A 23,722-nucleotide genomic window follows, 5' to 3' on the forward strand; every position below is an offset into this window, starting at 1 on the left:
GTTCTCCAGATTGCCATAATGTTCAAAATTCCATTTCCCCCTTCTTGTGTTCAGATAACTTAGTTGATATTCCCATGCTGTCCTGGTTTTAACTTGTCTCTCCCCTCCCCTTCTCTCCTAAAGTAGTTTTCCCCCATCGTCCCCCTTTCCATTGTGGAATGGATTTGCCTCTTGCTCAAAATGTGAAACCTTTTTTAATCTCATGGATAGCTACCCAAACCTGCCCTTAAAGGGTGGGATAAAGTGTATTTTTTAAAAAACTGCATGCCAGCATTTCAGCATTTCAGCGCTGGAGGGTGCCTGTCCACCCGGAAGCTTGACACTAACAGGCAAGCATTGGCTTCCTTACTATTCGTTCATTTGCATTCAAGAGTAGATTCTAGCATGACCCTAGGTGCCATTTTCAAATACATTTTGCAGTGCATGTAGCTACCTTGAAAACATGTAATTAAAGGAAATAAGCTGTTATGAGGTGTGTACTGATTCAAGTCAGGGAAAGGAATTCAGAATTTCAGGGGGAGCCAATGAGAGAGAACGCTTAAGCATGGGAAAAGAGATATGTACAGCAGGTGCAACTCTCAGGTGTGGTGTGGTAGGTGGGAAATGTAAGGGGATTTCTTGGCCTCTTGAGGCTGCTGAAGTGATATAATGGTTCAGCGCATATGCACAATATAAAAACCAGAATCATAATGTAAGTATGAACAGATGGGACACTGATGGGGGAAAAAACAAAGAAAATATGTAACTGTGTATTGATTCTACCAATATTGCAATCATAGGAACTGCCATATACTGAAAATTCGGAAAGCAGCTGCAGTCTGGAAAATACCACTATTTGTGAGAGAACAAAGACTGAGGGGTGAATCTTCACAAACTGGGACCCCTTGTATCTATGGGACTGTTCCCTCCCATACATGCCCACAAGGTGGCTCTGATCATCAGACCAAGGTCTGAAAGTTGGATAATGAACAAAGCTGGCAGGAATAAAGTTGGTTCATTCAAAATGTGGTGTTTGTTTTACAGATACTGAGGACTGACAAAAAGGCCAGTGGGGTGGGGGTTGGTTTCCAGAGCAAGCAAAGTCTGAACCTAAAGTGACCAAACTAAGGCTTATTGCAACATTCTGAGAAGACAAAATTCACAATAGGAAAAGTTGAAAGCAAAAGGAAGAGATGGATTTACTCAATCAAGAAAGTCATGGCCCTCAGTTTGCAAAACCCAAGCAAGGCTGTAATTGACAGGTCAATTTGGACGTCAGTAATCCATTGGAATGCCATAAACTGTTAGTCACGTAACACACACACCCCTCCTCTCTGGCCATTAAGTTCTGTTGTTGTTCAGGTTCATGTTTTTGCGTGTCTGTGTGTGCATGCAGCTGCACCTGTACCGAAGAATGGTCTTCCTGTGAATACCAGGAGTACCCTAACCTTATTGGAAAAGGTCTGCAAAGTGGAGATTTCCTGACAAGCATTTAGCAGCCCAGGAAAGGAAGTCGTCGGTTGCCTCATTTTATTTGAATTTATGTTGTCATGAGTTTGTTTTCAAAATTTGATTCAAGCTGCTTTGAGTACTGTTGATTTGGGAGAAAAGTGACAAGTTCTTGCCAATTTTTTTTCTCGTCAGGACTTTTGCATCAAGATTGGCATTCTAGGTTTGAGATGGATCAGCTTTGAATATGAAAATGGAGCCCACCAAAGTAATCATGAATAGCAATAATCTGCCTTGCATTGATTCACCTAACAATGGTTTTGGGAAAAGGTTGTTTGTTGGATGCTTTGTTGTTGTTGTAATTATGAATGGCGGCTTGAGTTTACTGGCCAACACATTTAACACTGCAAATTGCCAAATCTGTGGTGAACGTGGTACCCTGCTGACACCTTTCCTGATGCCTGCCAAGTAATTCTGACGTGACCCAATTATAATTAATAATTAATAATAACAATGCAAAAAATCCTAGGAAACCATGTTTTGCAACCATGTTTTGCATACTGCAGGCACTACAAAGCAGTGGATCCATTATTTCTGTAGTGCAATCTGTTCTAATCAGTAAGGTATGTGTTTTGATGGTGAATTTGGGATGTTGTAATGCAGACATCCTGAGAATCCATGAGTCCCCATGCTTCTGAACTATGTTTTTGTGACGTGGTGGTGCCATGAAATTGTGAATCCATGCTTTCTTGTGAAGAAATCTGTAGCTATTGACATGTAGCTACCATTACTTGGTAGTGAGTTGCATACTTGTCTCTTGTCAACTACCCGAACTTGTCTCTCGTCAACTACCTGATAGTTGATAGATTTTATTTATTTAAAGAGCAGCAGAGGTGTTTGGGGCCCTGAGCTCCTTGCGGGAAGAGAGAGATACAAATCTTCTTGATGAATTCTGAAGGGAATTGCTATTTCCCTCCATTCCGGAGGGTTGCTCAGTAAGAAGGAATGTCAATTAAAACTAGCAGGTCTATATTGTAGCTGTACTTGAAAGGTGACAGGCAGTTAGGTTTTAAAGAAATTTAAGCTCCTTTTTGCTTCAGCTTGGGATGAGAGGCAGCTCCCTGGAAGGCTGGCAGGGGCTCATGGGAATTGTAGTCCATGAACATCTGGAAGACCACAGGTTGACTACCCCTGGCCTAAGGCTCCCCTTACCAACACTGCGACTTCTTTCCCCAGCACCTCCCACCTCTGTTATTGACTGTTCCGTTCTGAAAATCCAGCAGCGGCGGCGGCAGCCCAGCTGTCCACGATGTCGCCTTTCCCTTCCTGCCCATGACACGATGTGAGCAAGACACAGCGGAGGGAGGGGGGCTGCTCGGGGACCGGGGCCACCCCTCCCCCCCACACCCCGTCTCTTGAGCGGCCAGACGGCGCGCGAAGGACCACGCGGGCGCCGCCGGCACGCGGGGAGGAAAGCGCGAGCGGCAAGCCGCGAGCCGGTGGGCGTGGCGCAGCGGCACGTGGACCGGCGAGGGCAGCGGCGGAGAGCTCCGTTGTTGCAACTGCTGGGGCCGGACGAGGCGGCGGATGCCTCTCGGGAGCGGGGGACCGAGTGGCGAAGCGCGCGCGGGCGCGCCCGAAAGGTAAAGGTCGGGCGGATGGCTTGCTGCGTTGCGCGCGCGCGCCCGCCCGGGTCCCGCTGCATATGGCATGTTTGCACGGTCGAGAAAGGCGCGGGGTGGAAGCCGCGAGCCGGCGGAACGCGGATGCTGCCAGGTGCATTTCTTGGCTGGCGTTTGCAGCTGCTGCTCAGCAGAGATGCCGGTTAAGGAGGGACTCTTCCTTGCGGGTCCAGGCAGGGCGCGCGGGCAAGCGCCGAGGAGATTGGCTGGGGCTCCTTTCCCTCCCAGCGGTGGCTTGGACCGCGCTCGCTGCGTTGCCAGAGTAGCCTCCGGGAAGCCGAGCTCGCGTCTTCTTCTGCAGTCCGCTTGGAGGGGCGGGGGGCGACGAGGCGGCCGCAGCCCTGTAACTTAACGTGATTCGACGGAAGAGTTTGGTTCACTTTGGCCAGCGGGGCTTGAGTTGCGCTTGCGAGCGCAGCGTTTGCGAGGAACGTGGGCACAAGCGCGCAAAACTGCTGCAGTCCTGTCGAGCCCGAAGGCGCGCTCCTCTTAGAGCGTAGCGCTTTCCGCCCCCGCCCGTTGTGAGAACGGGGGGGGGGGGGCGCCACCGAGTGAAGTTTGCAAGGGCCTCAGCGGGAGAGCCCTTTGCAGGCGCCGCTGCCCCGGCTCCAGTCGCTCTGCCCGCGCGCGCCCATCTGTCCGTCCTTGGTCTGGCTCGGCGTGGTGGGCAGAGCTGCTGCAGAATTGAGTCACTGGCACGGGCGAGCCACGTGCCAGCACTGTCGAAGGCTCCCGGGCCCCGCGTCGCCCTGGGCAGCTCGCGACGCACGCAAAGGTGGCCAAACCGGGACGAGCTCCCGAGGGCGCGCGCGCCAGGCTTAGGCGCTGGTTTCCCCGGGACAGGCTTCGCTTAGCCATTAGGACCGCGGCTGCACCGGGGCGCCGGCACGGCTTCGCAGAGGGCCCGGGGTAGTTAATGGGCAGTGAAGCAGCCGGCGTCCATCAGCCTGATGAGCGAGTTCACCCGAGGGAAAAGGGTCACGGGCTCCCAAGCACGGGGGCGAGAGGCTTTTTTTAGCTTTCCTCAGCAAAACTGGCCCGGGGGGGGGGGCGGCGGGAAGAGATGAGCTCACGCCTTTGGCAGTTTATGGGCAAGTTGCCACGTCTGCTGGAGGGCGAGAGGAGCAGAAGAGGCGACCGATTGGGAGCTAAGCTGTCGCCGTCCCTTTGGGGACTCACAACTCAGGCTGCCTGCCGGAGTGGCCCTCGGCCGGCTTGCTTGACGAGCCTTCGCGGGGGTTGGGGTGGAAGGGCGACGAGGAGAGGGGAAGGCTTCAGACGGCGGCGGCGGCTTCTCCTCCTCCTCCAGCGCCTGCGCTACTTTTAGAGCATCAGTAGTGGAAATGCGGCCACGCCGTTAAAAGAAAGGCGCTGGAAGGAAGTTTAAAATGCAGCTTTAAACAGGATTAAATGGCTTGTGTAACTGCGGAACGCTGCTAAAGTGCTGCGGCGGCAATAAAATAGCCAGCCAAAAAAAGAAAAAAAACCACCCCAAGTTTTTTTTTTTTAAATAATTGTAACAAGAAAATGAAGGCTTTACAAGGACTTCGGTAATGAACACATAACAATTGATGATACGATGCAGTAATTATTTTCGTATTTACGCCATTAACGATTGTAATTTAACGTTAATGCCCTGGTATTTTATTCCTTCTCATTTGCAGACAAAAGCACATCTGAGACATCATCAGGGAGTAATCTGATAATCTAAAGTCATGAATAGAAAACACTAAACTATGCTCAGAAGTCTGACAACATAAAGCGGGGAACAAAATAACCTCATTTGCTGTTTTATTATCTATCTTTTATAATTCTGTTTACCATCGTTTGCATAAATGAATCGCTAAATGGTGTGCTAGCCCCATTTCTTGGGATAAAAGAACCCTCGATGCGCTCAGATTTGTTCAAAGACTAATAGGCACTTTCTTGGAAAGTCAGGCAGGAAGCCCCCACTTTCGATTAAGCTGAACGGTTTATGGAAGGAAAGCCAGCCGGAATGCAAATTTGATCTCCCCTGGAGCTGCTATGTGTCCAATTTTGATCAGCTTCCGATTGAAATGAAATCAGTAACTTCACTTCCTTCTGGCCTTTATCTGTTCAGGCTGCAAAAGGAAAATTGAGTTTTATCATCAAAGCCGGTAGTTAACATCATTATCTGCCATTTGGGTATTGGGTTTTTTCATGTTATTTTAGTTAAGTTGGGGGGGGAGTGGTTTAAAATGAGGTTTTGAAACTCCTGTTTGCTATTAAGTTAATTAAGATTAGGAAAGGTGAATACATAGGATTTTCACGTGCTAAGGAAAGAACTATATGCGCAAAACTTTGTATTCCACTTATGCATTTATAAATTTCCAAGTAAAAATTAGTATGGTGGTCATATCTGGTACTGATGCAAGACCTAGCTGTTTTAGGATGAGCACTCATATTGATACTCTTTTAGGAGGTAGGTGGCTCTGCTAAGGCTTTGATCCAAGCTGTGTGCTTTTTAAAAGATTGAGATTAAGAAATTATCCCTTTCTTAGAAGATAGCTTTGGTAAGAGAAATTACACCATCTTACTGTCAGTACAGGATCATTCCCTTAATTGCCTTTGAACCCTTTCCTGAATTCCCATACTTCCTGTACTTTGCTGGCGTCAACCACCACTAGAAGAAGAGTTGGTTCTTATATGCCACTTTTCTCTACCAGAAGGAGTCTCAAGGTGGCTTATATTCGCCTTCCCTTTTCCTTTCCCCACAACAGACACCCTGTGAGGTGGGTGAGGCTGAGAGAGCCCTGATATCACTGCTTGGTCAGAACAGCTTAATCAGTGCTGTGGTGAGCCCAAGGTCACCCAGCTGGCTGCACCTGAGGGAGGAGTGGGGAATCAAACCCGTCTCACCAGATTAGAAGTCAATGCTTCTAACCACTACACCAAGCTGGCTCTAGAAAGGCATGAGATGCTGGTAACCAAAAGCAGTTAACAGTGTGATCCTAGAGAGTGCTATCCCTTAAGGGCATTGAAGTAAGTATGCATAGAACTGTGTAATTGAGGAGTGAACCTCCTTTGTACATGACAAGGAGATAGTTCCCATATGTGGTATGAAGTGTACGTTTCAGATGTGGCCCATGTAATGCAACTACATTTTTCACAGGAGTATAAAGATCCCATGTCCTGAATAATTCTACCTCATTCTGTATATTTATTACATTATCTAAGAGCAGGGCTCTCCAAAATGGGTTGCTTGGAATTTATTAGAATATCTATTCTTCCTAAAACAGCTCCGTGAAATGAGAAAATTTGTATCTTTGCACCGGTGCCTTTTATTCTGAGTGATACTCTGAGTTGACTTTAGAAGTGATGGCAAACTTACTGAAGAGTCTTTATTACCTGTTCATACATGCTGCCAACTTGGCATTTCATTAGTTTTTTGACAATCTTGGATCTATCCCAAGTAGCACAAGGGTTAACTGAAACAGAATTGACATAAGACGAGAGTTTTTATATCACTCATAATTCCTTCAACTGAGTGCATGCTAATACTCTGGTTTTAATACCACTGTGGATGTACTTGTCACATTTTTACTTTCTGAAGACTTGCATTTGTCTTCTTTGGGTTGGATGGATTAGTCTTTGAGAGTCTAAGGAATGAACTTGAATTTCATGACCTCTCTGGCATACCTGCTTCTTGGTGTTCCCATACTGCTAGTCCTTGCTCAGATGTCAGTTTGCCGGTTTAACAATTGCCATTGCTATGAGTATCAACATTGTCTTCAGTCATGGACAGTATTGTTTACTCAGATTAGTAGCAGCTCTTCAGACTCTTAGATAGAGGTACTTTATATCACTGATACTTTTAACTGAAGATGACAGCAATTGAACCTGGGATTTTCTGCATGCAAAGTGGAGGTTCTTCCATTGAACCACAGCCCTACCCAAGCATATCCATGATTTGTAGAGGTCTGTGATGGGTGAAACTAAAAGGGATTGAAGAGCATCCTTGGCTGTGTATATATTCATTGTGTGAATCTTCCGACTAGGCAAATCTGGTCTAATTATGTTGAAAGACTGATCTATCAGACTGGCTATTCCATAAGATAGGGGCAAAGTATATGCACATTTTGTCAATTTGCAGTTTGGCTACTGCTCATTCAAGTGAAGCTGTTGTGGCAGAGCAGGGGATTGGTCCCCCAGATTTCAGGGATGGAGGCCATGAATGGCTTTGTGCCCAATAATTGATTGGTAGTCAATGGAGTTAACTACAGAATGGGAATAATTTGCTTGCTCTATCTAGCTTTCAATAAGAACTGAGCTATGACATTCTGTACCAATTGGACTCTTAAAGCTGATTTTGAGGAGAGACCAATGTAAAGTGCATTACAGTAATTTAGTCACTACTGTGGCATAGAGCCAGGTGGTCAGCCATATCAGTGTCTAATCTTCTGGACTAGAAGAAAGCTTCTTCTTTTATTTGCAGCTTTAAGGGGGAAAAGATCTATCTCTATGGAGTGTGAAGGTAAAACAGTAGAAACCCCTCTTTCACTTTACATCCTGCTTTGATTTGAATCAGGACCCTGCAGAGCTGATATTCTGTTTGAGAAAATCAGATCATGGATCACTTCAGCCTGTCTTCTGTTTTGACTTTGAGTGTCCCTTTCTGGAAGCTTTGACCACTTTGGTTCTACCTTTCAAAGCCTGTACAACTTGTATTCAAGTGGGTAGCTGTGTTGGTCTGGAGTATCACAACAAAATCAGAGTCCAGTAGCACCTTTAAGACCAACAAAGATTTATTCAAGGCATGAGCTTTCAAGTGCAGACACTCTTGTAAACTTAAAGGTACTCTGATTTACCTTCTTTGTTGAATAGTTTTAGGCCTTTTATGACAGTTTTAGGCCTTGTATCTCTGTAATTCTTCGCTGGTTTTAGCTGTTTTATCCTGCTTACCTGTTAATGCTGTTGGTCCTTCTGTGTTTTAATTGCTTATTGCTTCCCCATTGAACATAGTGTAATGGAGATTAAAATGTATAAATATTTTAAGCACTACCCTCAAGTGCCAGTCTGCTAGAATATACATACTGCAGTGGCTATCTGTGAAGCTGCAGCTGGTCAATTTTTGTGACTGAGTCTAAAGTGCTGTAACATAAATGAACATCTCTCTCTGCGGCGATGACACTTGATTTTTCAGTAATGTAGATTTAGTTCATTCTTGATAACTGTTTTTAATTTTTTTGTGGCAAATGATTACCAGAAGTCACTAGCAAGCTCATATAACTGGAGTGTACTTAGCTCTGACATTAAAGAGCATTAGGGTATTAATTCACTATAAAAAGACAGCAGCAAGAATAATGGTTTTTTCATGTTTTCCAGAAAAAAGATCAAAGGAAACCCAGGCGAAGCTACAGATCCATATGTCTTTTATTCTTAATGGGGTTAAATGCAGGAAGTTACATGTCTGCCCAGGAAACAACATTTATTTTCTTTTGCATCTAGATAATCTTTTAGCTGATTAAGCAAACAAATCTATATTTCATCTTGGAAATATGTCTGCTTAGAGAATTGTTGGATTTCACTCTTGAACCATCTTGCTATTCTGATTCTGAAAGGAATTTGTGAGCCATTTATTTTATTGCCATCGTAAAATCCTTCTGAGCTCTGAGGAAAAGAGTTGAAATTGTCTTTGTTTTTGAAGGATTGTTTTTAGTTTTTCCAGCTGGTCAACCTGCTTAGTGGTTTCCATTGCCTTAAAAACAATAATACTTTATTACTTGCCTTTAGTGGGTTTTTTAATGATTTGAATAGTCTCAGGGTGGCTCTAAAGAAGCCACAGGAGGTGTTTCATGGGGTGGTTGGACACGTAGCAGAGTTACATCCTTCCAACTCCATCGACTTCAATGAATAGAAGAGAGTAACTAATCTTGGTAATAGTATCATGCTGATTTAGAAATTTCATTTCAAGAAACTTAGCCTTTATAGTTTATTTTTCATATTCATGACAGTATGTCCCATAAATTAGGAACTAGATTTAGTGGGACAATTGACCTTGTTCCCACCACTTAGTGGATACCTCTGAAAATACAGTATTCATGATTCTGTGGTTTACATCTGATGGAACAGTCACAGTAATTCAAAGGATATGCTATTTTCCATCTCATCCTCTTCCTCTCTTTTTCACATACAGTATTTGCTGGCGTATAAGAGGTCGTCCTATATGCCGGGTGCACTTCAGTTGGGATAGACATAGCTGCCCATAGTGGCCCATAGTACTGTAATGTAATGTAACAAACTCTATATTTTGAGTGGAAATGTTGGGGGGTCGTCTTATATGCCCAGTCGTCTTATACGCCGGCAAATACGGTATTTTTCCCTCTTACTCAGTGTAATACTTTGTCAGTTCATGTAACAACAAACCAGGGTTTGCCCCATTCTGCTATAATAGTAAGCTATGAATTGCTGAGGTAAAAGAAAGTGAGAGCTAGAAAAGAAGAAAAGCTCTTTTTTGTACCCTGCTTTTGCTACTTGTAGGAATCTCATGATGGCTTATAACCATCTTCCCTTCCTCTCCCCACAATAGACACCCTGTGAGGTAGGTAAGGCTGAGAGAGCTCTGACAACTGCATAGGTTTGTGCTTATTACTACTTAATGCTCACAGAATAGAAAACCACCAGACATTTGTGTTTACTGTGGTTTGTTATTGTAGTAACAGAAACTGTCTGTTTATCTTATTGTTTTTAATTGTCCTTTCTTCCCCTTCTAGGTAGAAGGCAAGTCATGGCATCTGCCAGGTGATTTACTTCTGTTTCTCAAATGCAATGTTGAAATGAGAGGTATGTTAACTGAATTAAAAGTATTCTCAAAATGGAATAAACTTAAGGAGCTGGTGCACATGTCCCTTGTCCCTGGATCTTCTGGAATGTAGATTTCTTTTAAAAACCATTGGCACTGTCCCATACGTCCTTACAGGAGATCAGGTTAAAGGTAGCTGTTTTAGGGAATGGTTTTAAATTGAGGTATGGAACTGTCTAAGGCCCATTATGCACGGCTGCAGAAATGGCAATTTCAGGTCACATGGAAAACGCGGAGGGGGAAGAAGTGAAGTAAACCGCTTATGCACGGGACGGGACGCAACGGCTGCAAAACCCAGAGTAATTGATTATGCACGCGGCGACCCCGGCGCTGCTTCTGGTTGCGCCCGGGTCACCCGGAAGCTGCGCTTTCTTCCGCGTTTTGCTAACGCAGCTTTTTCGGCGACATGCACCGAATCTGTGGCCGGTTGCAGCCGGCGCCGTGCGTTATCGGTGATTTTAGTCGCTGCCATTCCACCCCGAATGTGCGCTATCCCCCCCCATGCATAATGGGCCTAAGAGGGAACATAGAAAATTGTTGAAGACTTTTGTGGTGGAAGTCAACTGGCTGTTCCGGGCTTTGTGGCTGTGATCTGGTAGCTTTAGTCCAGCCACAGTTAATGGTGAAATGTCAGGGATTACAACCACCAGGTCACAGCCACACAACCCGGAAATCTTACAACAGCCATGGAATGTGTGGCTAACATTTTGTGTAGAGGTATTGCTTAACCATCCTCAGGTAGGTTGGGAAAATTAGCATTCCATAAACAAGGGGTTAATGAGCGCAGCTTGCTGGGGGGGGGGTAAATGGTAATGACTGGGGAAGGCACTGGCAAACCACCCAGTATTGAGTCTGCCAAGAAAACGCTAGAGGGCGTCACCCCAAGGGTCAGACATGACTCGGGGTTAGGAGAAAATAATGTGCAATTTTGTGGCTTGTTTCAAATTACTTAACCACTGGGTGTTCCAAACTAATATATTGTTATATATAAAGCTGCTGGAGCATTTCTCTGTTAAAGCTGTTCTTTGTAGAAAAGCAGGCTCTTAACAAGAGATCCATTTCATACCATCTGCTGAATAAAACTCTTCCCAGTAACTGAGGCTGCACTCCTAAGAACACTTGGATGGGAGTAGGACTCAATGGGGAAATAGAGGCTTACTTCTCAGTTGGCCTTCTAAGGATTGCTTTTGAAGATGCAGAAAACAGAACTGTCAGTATGTTGAAATTGTGGTGCACAACCATCTCAGCCATCTGTTCACTGATGGAGGCTTCTTCTGAGTTTTATATCTTGAATTGTGACAGCATGGTCTGAAACAGGAGTATTCTAAGGCGGTGGTCCCCAACCACTGGGCCGCAGCCCGGTGCTGGGCCGTAGCTCCCTCTCCCCACCCCCTCCTGCAGTGAGAAACTCCCCGAGCCGCAAGCTTGCGGCCCGGGAAGCTTCTTTTTGCGGATGGGGGGAGCAGGAAGCGCAGCCGCCAGCGCAAATGGCAGGTCCACACATGTGCATTTGTGCCATGCGCGGCCACAAATGCGCATGTACGGCACTTGCGCGCATGCATGGCAGGTCTGTGCATGCATGTTGGCAGCCACGCATGGCGCAGCAACCGGATCGCCCTCCCACCCACCGATCCGCAGCCTAATAAAGGTTGCAGACCACTGCTCTAAGGGAGCACTCCTCCACCCCTCTAGTAGTGGGGGTTGGGAGTGGACTTACCGCCATGTTGGGTTTTTTTGATGTTTTTAAATGGGTGTTTTAATGGGGATTTTATAAGACGTTGTAACCCTCCACAAGCCAGTCAGGGAGTGGCGGGAAATAAATATAATAACAATAACAACAACAATGATGATGATGATGAATACAAAAGCACCCCTTGGCTTATAGGTTTCTTTTTTTTTTCCTTCCATAGCTGTAAGATTTACAAAATTAATAAAACAAAGGGCTGTTTTTTGTCATTGAACATTGTAATATCAATTAGAACCCACACCCACTTTCATGCGCAGAGCTCATGGAGAAAACTATTGCCACTTATGCTAAAAAATTTAGTGTCATTTGGCCTCAATTTCGAAAGCTTAGTAAAGTTCGGACATACCATAGGATGCTTAGTTTTGTATCAAATCTAGTGTTAGGCAGGTTCTTAGATTTGTGGCAAGCATTTTGTTTTTTGTGCCTCTAAAATGCTCTGATGCGGTTAAACAGGCTTCAGGTAATTTTATAGCAGTTAGTGGTACGGATGGACACAAACCAGTTTGTGACCCTAAATTGGTGACAAATTTAACTGGTTTGTACTCCCTCAAACTGAGGTTTGGAGGAGGCACCTCCTTTGAATATCTCCTGGATCTTTTGACCGGTTGGTTTTGGGGTTTGGGCCATTTAAACTTAGCAGCTGAGCAGGGCGATCCACCTAAAACCGAACCGGAATTTTCTGGTTCGTGCCCATCCGGAGTTATCAGACCCCAGCATTTAGATTAGTTCTAGCAGTTAGTGCAGTGGTCAGGTAGCATATGATTCACAGCTTTGCTAAAGCTAAGCTAATCTGTATTTGTTCTGGATGGAACATTCGTCCTAATTTTCATGGATGAAAGGCAGTATATAAATATAATGAATAAGCTATTGCTTATACATTTCAATGACTCTTCGGTATGCAAAATCAAGAATTTGTGAAGTTCTGCTAAACTTGGATCTGTTCAGTAACTGTTTGGAAGATGGCATGCTTTCAGTTTATGTCCCTCTATCCTGTTGCCCTGTATTTGATAGATGCTGATGCAGAAGGTTTTGTCTCCTTAAAGTTTGTCCCATAGAAGCAACTGTTAGTTTTTTGTGACAGAAGGGATCATTTTCTCACCCAGTACTTATAGAGTCATATATAAACTTTGACCTATTATGTGACTTAATATCACATTGACACTTTCTAACAAGATTAAAAATAGAATATACTATTCTATACTTTAAAAGAGAAAGCCTGGTTTTATGTTTCCTGAGCATTTGGAATTTCAGTCTTAACTTTAGAAGAGGGGTCCCAACCTCCGGGCAGTGGACCGGTACCGGGCCGTGAAACCCTTGAAGCCACGGCGGGGGCAGAGGGAGGCGCCTCCCCCCCCGCAATCAGCTGACAAAGCAGCCGATTTGCTCAAGCCTAGGTCCAGCAGGCACAAATGCTCAGGTCTGCAAGCGCCGCACTCAGGGGGGAAGGGAGGCGCGGGTGTCAGTAGGCGCTGGCGCAACAGCTCCATGCACGCGCGTTTGCGCCCACTGGCTTGCTAGCGCCCGGGCCTTCCTCTCCCCTCCCTCGTGGACTGGTCCCCTGCCCGAAAAAGGTTGGGGGCCGCTGCTTTAGAGACTTTGCTTAAATGTGTGCCTTTATCCTGAAAGAAGTATACATCTGCATTCAAAAGTTACTCATCCATGTATTTGCCAGGGGGGTAGATTGGAGTGTCTAAAACCAGCAACTGCAGGTAGATGAATAATCATGCCTTCAGTTGTTGCTTTCCGAAATCTCTGTAATTATTAAGTAAGGACCAAGTAAACTAGTTTCGCTTGTGTAGCTGCTGTAATGGTAAATATGCTGGCTTCAGTGGGAGAGACATCACACCAAGGTCTTGATGATGGTTGAGTTAATTCGCTTTCAGAAGTTCAATAATTCATCTTCGAAGTGTCAGCAGCTGGCTCTTGTTAATGGTAGGCCTTTCATTTCTGTTAAATCAATTGTGAATAATAGGAGCTTTCAGAGAAAAATGATGAAGTAAGCATTGATTTCCAAATTGTGTGTCTGATCTGGAGCATTAATAAAACACAGCACCAGCAGACAACCAGTATCTAATACACTCTGATCACCTAAGTAGTAATCAGAGAAAAATCAATGATTTTTGTGTATGGTGTTAGGCTTTCTAACGTTTTGGCTACCTCCATCTGTCATTGTGTCTATAAAGTCAATATTCTAATTGTTCTGATTTTTAATATTCTTTGTGTTATATCTTGCATTACAGTAAGTGATTTATCACAAGCTCTGTGGCAAAGCCTGGTTGGCCTACCATGTGTTTAGTGGCAATCTGTTCATTGGAGTTAGCGTCCACCGTAAAACTGTTCATTGCTATCAATATTCTTTTCAACGCATTTAAATGCCATTCACTTCAATCCTCAATGCATTTCATAACATTTTAGAGGCAGACAGTATGGTCCTGTGCAGACTTACTCCAGTCAAAGCACTCTGATTTCAGAGGGCTCAGACTGTGTTTAGGATTGCACTGAAAATTATGTTCTATATTTTCTATTCTATATGTGAATGTGGCAGCTTTAGTTTTCTCTGCCCCCGCCCCCAGCTTTTAGGAAATTCTTGAATGCTTTGGGACTCTGTGGTATATATGATATAATGCTAGTCTCCAGAAAGAAAAGGGTGGGAGAGAATCTCTGTCAGTGGTATTGACACGTGCCTTTGTTACAACTACCTTCCCACTAGGGTTGTGCACGAGCAGCCAAAGTGGCCATTTGCACCCAAAGCAGCCAGTGCCATGGGGGGGGAGGGGTGGCATGGGTGCTGATGCACCAGCCGAATGGTGCGCCTGCGCTGCCCTTCCCCCATGCTGCTGGCTGCTTCAGCGCAAACAGCCATTTTGGTGGCTGAAGCACCCAACCCTACTTCCCACCATCTATAGGAGGCCAGAACGATTCCCTATATCGTCATCGTAAATTAGTGTGGGATATGGATTGTGGGACTGGTCTCAGAAAAAGAATGGGAGGATGTACTTTTGTCGACCAAAAACCTGTTTCCCCTGCCACACAATTGCCTTACTGGGTGAGGGAAGCAAAGGAATTCCATTCAAGGGGAAGTAATGTATTTAAAAAGAGCATGCAGAATTTTCAGGGGGGTGCAGTGTTCAGAATAAACTGCGTTTGAGTTCCCAGGTTGTAACCCAACGCTTATCGGTATTCTGCATTCTACTGGAATAAAAATACTTTTAAAAATGCTACCTTTGCACATCCCATCTGATTTCTTACAAGACCCCATTGCTTATTCTCCTTTACCTGCCATGAGGTGTGAGCTACAGCATCTTACAAGTAGGATTGGAGATGTAGGTACAGTATCATATCTCCTCCTCCCTCCAATGGTGGGAAAGTTAAGAGTACATTGAAAGATTGCTACCAGCTCATCCTTCCATTTTCAGACTTGGTGTCTTGCCACTGTGTACTTGTGAGAGACAGTAACTTTAAGTGGAATAAACTGGCAGTGTTTTTGGTTAGTTGTTTATACCATGAGCCTGTTCAGAATATGTATCCAACTGCCTTTACATCTGAAGGTCCTCATGGCGGTGCACAACAGATGCAAGTATAAAATGATTTCATTATGAAAATATGACATGCAATTAACATAGTTACCATTTTGAATCTGAAAGGCTATAAAGCCTAATGAGGCAAATGGGTTATTTCTACTTAATCTTTTAGTACAGATCCTCAAGCAACTATTTATAAAAGCAATTTTTTGCCCATCAAGGAAGTGGAATGTTAATATGTAGCACTTTGAGAATTCCAAAGGACTCTCTGAAGGGCATACCTGGTTGTTATATGTGCTATTGTTGAGAACGTAGGTGATGGTTTAATAGCACAGTTGCTAATAGACTGATATATGAGTGGGGCTAGGGATTTTGCTAAATTTTCATTTTGAGAAAGGAATAATTTTCATAAAAATATCAAGGAATAAGGCCATGCGCTGAGCAAAAAAAAAAAAAGAGTAGTGTTTTATTTATCAGTGTGTGCATTTTTTGCAGAAGTATTCAGATTATATTACAGACATCTGCTAGCAGCTCATACTAACAATAAATTTAGGAATAAGGCAACATTCGTGGAGGATAATAAAAGGCAGAAATAAACTTTTATTTTCCACAGAAGCTGATTTTTTTCCATTCTGATCTCTAGGACTTTCCCTAGACGAAGAAAGATATTTCAAGTAAATTGTTATGAGGATATGCCTTTACTCTTATTTGTTGGAAAGTTACCTTTTTTGGATGGCTTATATTAGAAGCCTGTGCCATTTGGTGCTGGCATTTCTGAGTTCACGCCTTAATAGTGCTGTCGTAAGCAGAGTTAAACCTTTTAAAGTCATAGAAACATAAAGTTGGAAGGGGCCATACAGGCTATCTGTTCCAACCCCCTGCTCAATGCAGGATCAACCTAAAGCATCTATGATAAGCACCTGTCCAGCTGTTGCTTAAAGAACTCCGGTGAGGGGGTGTTCACTACCTCCTTAGGCAGTTGATTCTACTGAACTACTCTGACTGAATTTCCCCTCCCTCTGATATCTAGTCGATTCCATTCTACATGTAGTTTAAACCCATTACTATGGGTCCTATCCTCTGCTGCCAACAGAAACTGCTCCCTGCCCTCCTACAAGTGACAATCTTTCATATACTTTCATTACTTTCATAATCTTTCATATAAAGAGAGCAGTCACGCGCTTCCTCAGCCTCCTCGTCTCCAGGCTGAACATTCCCAAGTCCCTCAGCCTTTCCTCATAGGCCCCCGGCCCCAGATCATCCTTTTCTCTGTAACTTCTCAATTTTGCCCACATCCTTTTTGAGTGAATGAGCCTCTTGTGGCGCAGAGTGGTAAGGCAGCTGTCTGAAAGCTTTGCCCATGAGGTTGGGAGTTCGATCCCAGCAGCCGGCTCAAGGTCGACTCAGCCTTCCATCCTTCCGAGGTCGGTAAAATGAGTACCCAGGTTGCTTGGGGGTAAATGGTAATGACTGGGGAAGGCACTGGCAAACCACCCCGTATTGAGTCTGCCATGAAAACGCTACAGGGCGTCACCTCAAGGGTCAGACATGACTCGGTGCTTGCACAGGGGATACCTTTACCTTTTACCTTTTTGAGTGAGAGCTACAGAACTGCATACAGTATTCCAGGTGTAGTCTGACCAATGCGGTATACAGAAAGAACTATAACTGAAGGAATAAAAAAGTTTTCCCTCTTTGGGAAAAATGGCAGCAGAAGAAGACAAACTAATTTCCCTGATTTTCACAGTTTTAGTATCACAGCTGAGAAGGCCCATTTGGTAGGCTTGCCAACCCACCTAATCTCGAGGTTGGGAAACCCAAAGCAAAACTTCCAAAGAGAACCATAATGGCTGGGAACAGAGCATATAGGGTTTTAAAAGTTAACGCCAGTACCACGGATTGTGCCTGGATGCAAATTGAGAGCCAGTGTAGACTGTTCTTGAGTTCTTTCTCTGGCTTTCTCCCAGCAGAGCCTGTTAAGATTGGAGTGACAAAGCAAGATGGTGGTGAGGGTGGGCCTTGCAGAAGGGTCCTAGCATAGAATTTCCTCCCTCCCTGGGGCAGGCCTCACCATCTGGGACTTCGCTGGGCTCTGGATCCTCAGCCCCTCCTCCCAAATCTTTGGGAAAATGCACAGACCAGTCTCTTGGCTTGAATCAAGGGAACGATGCAGAGGAAGATCAGAGAGGCTGTTGCCCAGAACGTGCCCCAAGCCAAGGATCCCACAGAAAGACCACCAAATCCAGTAGCTGCCCAGTTTCTAGTTCTTACTTCAGCAAAGGAAGAGGGCTTTTACTTTCCCCCCATCCTAAGAAAGGTAGGATGGAATTAGAAGCTAGCATGGAGTTCAGCCTGCCTTTACATTTTAGAAATCTAGGTGACCATTAAGGAGCCAGAATCATCAGACCCCAACTTGCCAGCTGGGTCTGTTAGGACTTTTCCCAAAGAAAGGTGTTTTATTTCAGGGGCCCATTTCCCTCAGTATTTAATAAAGACAGTACAGGCAGAATGGGCGAATCCAGCTAGACCTAAATCCAAATTATCACCAAGTTTTATTCAATGATCTTGGAAGTGGCAGAGCACTTCAAATTGCCTCTAGTAGATGAGCCTGTCACCAGTGCTTGCTCTACCTCAGTGTTACCCACTGAGACCAATGGGTTACATAAGGATCCTTTGACAGAAGGATAGAACAGGGGCTTTGCAAGGGTTTTGAGGCAGCGTCAACTGCTCTTAAAACCTCTGCCAGTTCTGTTTTTGCTAAAGCAATTTTCATTTGGGCTTTTGAACTGTTGGGGCAGAAGTTGATAAAGTTTGACCCTTTTGGATTAGCTTCTAACGATTGGCTTGTCATCTTGCCCAAGTGAAGCTTGCCAGGATCTGCAGATGAGCAAGAATTTAAAGAAAATTTGCGCCTTCAGTTGTGATTCCTATTTTTAAAGGAAGGACGTTTCCTTTAACATTTTAAAATAGCAATATGCTAATGATTAATATAGAAGTTTTGTGGAGATTTCTGTTTATCTAGAACTTAATTTTTCATTAAAAATGGCTGGCTGTTGATTTATATGTTACTTCCTTTTTAATTGATGGGCAGATGTTTCTCAGAGAGCTTTAATGAATAAGATTAGATATTTCTGGCAAAATGTGAAATTCCATTCAAATAATTTACCTCTTCTGTATGATGTAACCTTAGTGAGAAAGGTTGGCTGGATTTGAAATATTTGTGGAATTATTGCTCACACAGATTTGTACAAGCCGTGTGTGAATTCCAACAATTTCTTTAAATGTATCACCTCTTTGTAGTTGATAGCCTTGTGTTTCTTAATAGCTTTATTAAATCTGGGGAACAGCAATAGCCAAGCCAATATCCTCTCGGTAATAGTTCAGATTTCCGTCTTTAATTGTTTGATGAAATTAACGTCACCATAGACCTATAGGGCAATAAAGAAGAGATGGTCAGATGAGTGGGATTTGATTAGCTGGTCCTCTTGCTTCTTGCAAGCTCCTATTTAATGTTTAATGGCTGAAAGTTTTTTTTTTTCCTGGAGGTGAGTTAAAACCCAGCTGAATGCCTTTATTTATGCAGGATTCTGTTTGTTCTACTATCCTGGACAGAATTCATATTTCTCAAAGCAGGAAAGATTATGATATTCTCATTCATTTGGTGACAGGAAGTAGAGGATGAATCAATATGTTTTTCCAGTTATTGCAGAAAAGATACTACCATTTCCTGCTGCTCTAAGTGGTGCAAATTAGAAACCTAATAAATGTATTAGAAGTACTGAAACAATTCAGTAAACTATGAAATGCCTAGTCATACCCTTTGAATTTACTGCCTACCTGGTTTTGAACCTTATTTGGGCATACGTTTGATTGAAGTTATAGGAGTTTAGATGATTATTACCTTTATACTCATAATATTAAACAGTTATTTTTTGAAACACCAACTAATATTTCTTTATTATTTTCATATACGATTTGTGAAAGCAAAATTTTATGGAATTTGATAGTTGAGAGAGAAATTGATACTAGTTCAGGTTGTCTTCCCTTTTTCATATGCAATAAATATATTTCATGGGTGAAAATATATCAGATTTCAGATTTCTAAATGGAACAATCCAAATATGTATGTAAGGCGCTGACAAGTAGCAACCCACCTACTGTAGCATCATAGGGTTTTTAAGGCAGAAGACTAACAAAGGTAGTTTGTCACTGCATTCCTTTGTGTAGCAATGGCAGAATTCCTTAATGGTCTCTCATCAAATAGTAACCAGCCGACCCTGCTTAGCTTCCAAGATCTGATGAGATTGGACTAGTCTAGGGCCTATTCTGCACACATTGGATAAAGCACTTTCAATGCACTTTAGAAGTAGATTATCCTGTTCCACACAGGAAAATCCAACTGCAAAAGTACTTTGAAAGTGCGTTATCCAGTGTGTCCAGAATGTGTGCAGAATGGGCCTAGGTCATTCAGGTCAAATAAAGGGATTATTTAAGGGCTAATAGACCAGTAAGAAGTATCAAACAGAATGTGGAAATACAGAAAGAGTGTGTGCTACTTCCACAATGGTCTTTGTTTTTAAGTCGAAACATATGTTATCTTTTGTCAGAAAACAGTAGGGAAAACTACAAAAATGCAGAGAGAGATCTAATAAAAATCTCCTACATCTTAAAAAAAAAAACCCAAACACACATGAAGGTTCTTTCTGACATTGTAGAGGAGTTATGTCTCCAAACATAGCCTACCGTTGTTTTTTTTTCATCTTGTTTGACCCCTCCTGCCTTCTCTTGGTTGGACAGTCATTTCGTAGCATCTCTGCAGGTAAGTTATCTGACCTTACATGAGTTCAGTTCTCTTTCAGTAAGTGTCTTTGTTTTCCTGTGCTAGATCAAGCAACACATCCCTAAGTAAAAAAAACAGCTTTATCCACTGACTTGGAAATTGTGAAATCTCCAGGGTTGGGGGGTAGTCTGCAGAACATTGACCAAGGAATTTCTATAAAGCAGCAGCTTGATAAGTCTCTTTTCATCTAGTGATTGCACAGGTTAAGGTGCAGGAGACTCTGATAAATGAAGATCCTTTAAAAATGATCCACATGTGTCCTAAATGAGAGAAAGATTAAAGTAATTTATTATGAATTATTCAGACATATATCAGCTTGACTACTCTTGAAAGCTGAAGTGCAATAAAGTGCCTTATAATGGATAAAAAAGCTTTCCAATATGAAACTGCTAAATAACAGCATGGGTACCGATTACTAATTCTTACCATGAATGTGGTTTTGGCTTTAGTAGATTAGTTAAATATTTCAATGGTGAATTGGAAATATTTTAAATACGGAACAGGATATTTTCTCTCTTAAAACCTGTGATTGTATTATTTCTGCATTTATAGTGCAAGACATTTTAGCAATGTAAGCTCTCCCCTCTCCAGTAGGACAGCAACTATAATAAATTGAAATAAAATTCACTATTGATTAATGTTCCATATGTCACGTACAGGGCAAGTCCCATCTATTAAGTGCAGTTTGCCAAGGCAGCAATATTAGTAGCATTTGAATGTTTTTCTTATTAAGGAGAAAAATGGTCAGCAATTTCACTGTCGTCTATGCCAAAGGCCATGTTTAAATGCAAACTGCCTGTAGCACGATTGAATTTTTTGCTCTGCTCCAGAGGCAGAATCAGTAAAAGAGGCAAAATTATCCATGTTTGAAATCAGAATAAACTATTGAAGCTCATAGGATGAAAAGGAGAACCTGATTACAACATAATGGAATGTACCATATTAATCTCTTTGAAATATGACCTCACACAGCCTTTTCCATTTTACAATTGATTCTCTCACTCCCTTAATGAACTTGTGTGTTCATGAGTCTTTCTTGGAAGTATGCACATGAAGTATTACAGCAGCAAAGAAAAATTTTCTGCCCAGAAGGTACGAAGAGCCCGTCTCTTTGATAGTTTTATTCATTAATACTGTAGATGGTTAATTCATCATATTAGGCATTCCGTTTTTGTATTCCACTGTACTTTAGCATTTCTCCAAGCTGTATGTAATTTTCTGTGGTGCCACTTTCTGCCAGCTGTTGTAGCACGTGATGCTCCTTATCTCTTTTACAGATTTATGTTAAAACATTTAGAAATGCAATCCAGTGTTCCATGCTAAACATGCTATAAAATGTTTTGAAATTCTAATATTTTTGTGTTTTCTCTTTACCGTGGCATTGTTAATTTTAGTACCAAGTAATATGGTCACCTTGAGTCAAGAGGAAAGGCAGAGTATAAATGTTTTAGTAAATAAATAAACAAATAATAAAAGAAGAGAGAACCTTGGTTATACAATTGAGAACTTGATGGTCTTCTTAGACAAACCGCTGCTTATAAGGTGTAGGAATTCCATTCTGTTCTAACTGTGCAGCTTTGTTATATTATCTTGGATCATTTGTGTTTTTCTGTGAAACTGAACTTCGCCGATCCAGGATAATCGATTGGACCTTTGGAAACATGGACACTGTTAGGAGTTGTAGAATATTCTTCTGCATGCCAGCAATTTTTTGTAATTGACAAAGTGGAACGCTTCACGAATTTGCTTGTCATCCTTGTGCAGGAGCCATGCTAATCTTCTCTGTTACTTTCACTTTAAGCTAGGGGTAATCAAACTGCGGCCCTCCAGATGTCCACAGACTACAATTCCCATGAGCCCCTACCAGGGGCCCATGGGAATTGTAGTCCATGAACATCTGGAGGGCCGCAGTTTGACTACCTCTGCTTTAAGCCCATTGAAGTCCTTCAAAGTATGACACTGTCTTGCTCCTAATGCTGTCTTGTGGGAAGATTTTTCTAAGTACAAAACATCCAATGGACATTTCTGTCTTCAACAACTCTAAAAAAATTGGACTCCTGTTCCCAGGCATCAAAACGTTTGTAAAGGAAAAGGGAATGCATTTTTGTTCCTAACCTAATAACTGTGTAATATTCAACAATGTTGATAAGTTGATGCATGGGTTGTGTCTTGGTCTTTTCATTCTTTGTGAAGAAAAGCCAAGCTAGTGGGGAAAAGTGAGATCTAGCTTGGTGTAGTGGTAAAAACGGCAGCCTCTAATCTCGAGAACCAGGTTTGATTCCCCACTCCTCCACATGCAGCCAGATGGGTGACTTTGAGCTAGTCACAGTTCTACAAAAGCTCTTTGAGCTCCACCTGCCTCATAGGGTGACGCTTGTGGGGGGAGGAAGGGAAAGCTTTGAGACTCTTTTGTGTAGTGAGGGGTATAAAAACCAAGTCTTCTTTTTGGTAGTAACATTTTGTTTGCAGCCTAGAGAATACTACATTTGATAAAATGAAATCCAGAATTCAGAGTTAGGCTATGAGACTATAATATTTGCTGTGTCAGGATGAAAAAGCTGTTCTTATTGAGAATGTTGTCACAGATGATGGTGTATAGTTGTTTCTATAGCTCTTGATTATAGATTAGTGTTATGGCAGCACTTGAGTAAAAATGATACTGACACACATGTTACAAAAATAAGTGGCATGGATTAATGCAATCACATTGCATTAGCCTAATGCATTCCTTTTTGTGTATGAACCATTGTCGAACACTCATTTTCTTAAAGAATAAAATACATCCTTCTTAACATGCATGAAGTTATTTTTGAGTCTACAGAATCCAGATCCTCACACGAAAGGAAAAATACTTTGTTAATCTGGGCTAATCAGCAGGGAGCTTTGCCGGTTTCCAGTAACATTCGGGTTTTTTTTGAAATGCATAAAGGCTTTCAGATTTAATAACTTGGAGGTCATCAAATGAAACAGATAGGCAAAGGAAATACTTCTTTACGCAATGCATAATTAGCGTAATAGTATTCATGAGCACAAAATGTGACAACCATTAACTTATTTACTTACAGGCAGATTCATGGATAGGCCCATCAATTACTACTAGCCAAGATGGCTAAAGGACATTTCAAAATGGAATGTGACTCTAAATGATAATGGAAAAAAGGCTATTTCTCCACTGGCTTTCTGGAAGCCATTGTTGCAAACTGGTATATATTGACCCTACAAAGAACAAATGAAGCTTAAATAAGCTCCTCATAGGGTCAGTACATACACAGAAATTATTTTCTGTACAGAACATATTCGTGGATGATTCTTGCTTATCACATATCACCCCTCAAAATATTGCTAGATGCCCACCTTTCCCTCCCTCCTCCTGATATCAATCCTCCCTCCATTACTCTGTCTTATAGCTACTTCTTTTTTATGTGAAGATGAACAATTTTGGTGCATTAAAAATAACTGGTTAGATAGTTTGTGTATGGAGAACCAGCTGGGTGTAGTGATTAGGATAATGGACTTCTAATTTGGTGAGTCTGGTTTGATTCCCCGCTCCCCCACATGCAACCATCTGGGTGACCTTGGGCTTACCACAGCACTGATACAGCTGTTCTGACCGAGCAGTGATATCTGGGCTCTCAGCCCTACCTCACAGAATGTCTGTTGTGGGGAGAGGAAAGGGAAGGC

The 23,722-nt window shown here is 42.9% G+C and overlaps 1 protein-coding gene and 1 non-coding gene across 3 annotated transcripts in view; one reads left to right on the forward strand and one right to left on the reverse strand.

The window, feature by feature from the left end:
* The first annotated feature begins 2,836 nt into the window (after positions 1 to 2,836).
* The window catches only part of RARB (retinoic acid receptor beta), a 360,509-nt gene continuing 339,623 nt past the window's right edge, over positions 2,837 to 23,722 (forward strand). The window contains exons 1-2 of one of the 2 annotated variants that reach the window (XM_077302860.1): positions 2,993 to 3,071; positions 9,845 to 9,914. The gene's annotated coding sequence lies outside the window, so the exon portion shown is untranslated. Of the gene's footprint in view, positions 3,072 to 9,844; positions 9,915 to 23,722 lie in introns of both variants that reach the window. The other variant, XM_077302859.1, reaches the window with a different exon arrangement.
* Positions 21,761 to 21,865, reverse strand: LOC143821178 (U6 spliceosomal RNA). Its single transcript, XR_013225719.1, has one exon. It is a non-coding gene; the product is annotated as a U6 spliceosomal RNA (small nuclear RNA).

This window comes from Paroedura picta, chromosome 11 (assembly GCF_049243985.1).
Source record: "Paroedura picta isolate Pp20150507F chromosome 11, Ppicta_v3.0, whole genome shotgun sequence".
In the NCBI taxonomy this organism is placed as follows: domain Eukaryota; kingdom Metazoa; phylum Chordata; class Lepidosauria; order Squamata; family Gekkonidae; genus Paroedura; species Paroedura picta.